The sequence below is a fragment of the Sycon ciliatum genome, chromosome 12 (genome assembly GCF_964019385.1).
Source record: "Sycon ciliatum chromosome 12, ocSycCili1.1, whole genome shotgun sequence".
In the NCBI taxonomy this organism is placed as follows: domain Eukaryota; kingdom Metazoa; phylum Porifera; class Calcarea; order Leucosolenida; family Sycettidae; genus Sycon; species Sycon ciliatum.
Window position 1 is genome coordinate 1,879,731 of NC_088654.1, and position 2,547 is coordinate 1,882,277.

Genomic DNA, 2,547 nt, shown 5'->3' on the forward strand with positions numbered 1-2,547 from the left:
GAGGAGACTTGCTGGAATATCATCACTCCCAGTGGCTTTTCTGGTGTCCAACTGTTCCAACATTTTCCGAGTAGTTGCAATGGAGACTGGCAAGAATTCCGAGAAGTGCACCGCAGGTGGAGGCCCAAGGGGTAGGCGTAGCTGTGCAGGGCGAGCTGGATCTTCCACAACTTTCGAAAAAGTGTCTCGAATCGCATCCACCGTGCACTGTGGATCCCTGTACGTCGACTGTTTGCCTGTCAACTCCTTGATTATTTTCCAAGTCTCTCTGGCATTTCCAGTACATTGCTGAAATTTGGAGTTGTAGAATTCCTGTTTCCGGGTCCTGTTGTAGCTAGTTGCCGCACGTCTGGCTGTACTAAATTCATCATAAGTCTCCTGTGTCTTAGCAGAGAGCCACTTTCGGTGCAACCTATTCCGCTTGTGTAGTAAGTACAACAATTGCCGGTCAATCCATGGCACTGAAGGCTTCTTCGTTCTTTGATTACTTTGAAGTGGGGCATGGACATCCAAAACCTCAATAAACCGGCTAGACCACTCGGTCCACATGGCGCTTGGGTTGCCGGTAATACTACACAAGTTCTTCTGGGTTAAGTCACGCCGGAAGTGATCGTGGTTTATCCGGTGATAGTTGCGGTATAAACGTGTGGTGTCAGATCCACGAGGCACAATGAGGTGAAAGTCACTGGCCACGGCAGCATGGTCACTGAAAGCGACCGGGATGATCTTCGCTGTAGTGGAAGGATCAAAATTGTTCAGTATCAAATCGAGGGTGCTGTCTTGTCCTGTTGAGCTAAATCGCGTAGACTTGTTGACACCCCGGTTAAGTCACGCCGGAAGTGATCGTGGTTTATCCGGTGATAGTTGCGGTATAAACGTGTGGTGTCAGATCCACGAGGCACAATGAGGTGAAAGTCACTGGCCACGGCAGCATGGTCACTGAAAGCGACCGGGATGATCTTCGCTGTAGTGGAAGGATCAAAATTGTTCAGTATCAAATCGAGGGTGCTGTCTTGTCCTGTTGAGCTAAATCGCGTAGACTTGTTGACACCGGACAGTTCTGGCATCGGTCCGCCTTGCTGCTTCACCAAGTCAATTTCGTATCGCAATCCTAGATTGAGTAGTCTGGAGGACTTGCACAGAATCAGGAATATTGCAGTGGATAGGGCCGAGTGGCGAGCTCTGTGTCAACGGGTGACAGAAAAGGATCTGTAAGGGACGGATGACACTGCAATATCTGTCTTCTTCTCAACGTACATGTAACCTTGTATGTTTGGATGGTGTCTTTGTTGCTGATCCACCACACCATCACTCGGTGCTCTCTACTGCATTGTTCACCCACCACTGACTTTATACTTCTGCGGCTCCTTGCCCCTTTTCTTCTGATTCGTGCTGTTTTGGTTCTGATACAGTGATCGTTTGATTTTTTCCCACAGCGTGTCATTTGTTATCCTCCTGCCTTCGTTGTCCAGCACAAGCGAAGAAGTGGACCTATCGGTCGACTTCAACGCGAAAATGCACATAATAATAAAAAATAATCCTAGATTGGCTAGGGTACCCCGTAAGGAGACCATAGGTCTGTGGGGACTGCCCTAGAGAAATATGAATAAATACTATACTGTAGAAGAGAAAAGGACATATGGATACGAGTTAAGAGTAACTCTCCATCACTGTAACATGATACTTTATACAGTCAGAAAGTGCAATAACTAGGCACAAAACTGACAGAGTACTGAAACATTCGACGTCCTGACACCTAGCTTCAACACATCTCCGTAGCGCTAACCGACAGCCTTCCAACTTGGAAGGTTCAAGGTTATGGAAAGACCAAAGAGGGGAAGGCAAGCGCAACGAAAACGAGCAAAAGCTACAGTCCCAACGGAACAAAGAATGTCGATTGTTACTGGACGATGACGAGACCAGTACGATATTTGACAAAGCGGTCTAACTACAATTCGAAGCAGCAAAGCAGCACACCACCCAACTTGGGTGGGTCATAAATATCAAAGATAAGTAAAGAAAGGGAAGCTTTGCCTTCCCCTCTTTGGTCTTTCCATAACCTTGAACCTTCCAAGTTGGAAGGCTGTCGGTTAGCGCTACGGAGATGTGTTGAAGCTAGGTGTCAGGACGTCGAATGTTTCAGTACTCTGTCAGTTTTGTGCCTAGTTATTGCACTTTCTGACTGTATAAAGTATCATGTTACAGTGATGGAGAGTTACTCTTAACTCGTATCCATATGTCCTTTTCTCTTCTACATTTATTTATGGCTCAACATCCGAGTTTTAAATACTATACTACTTAACTATGTGGGCCGACATTAGGCTGGACTGTACGACTTTTCACGTTATACTGAGGTTACAACGCATTGGCACTGCACCTATCGAACAGGGTGATATAGTTGTTGTTGTTGTTGAAATTTTATTTTGTATCGCAGACCAAACGGGCAATGGTGCCCAATATTATGATGGCGATAAAGTAATGGCCGAGAGCCAAGGATACAACAAGCAAGACTCCACGAAAGAGAGAAAAACACAGAAAACACAGACT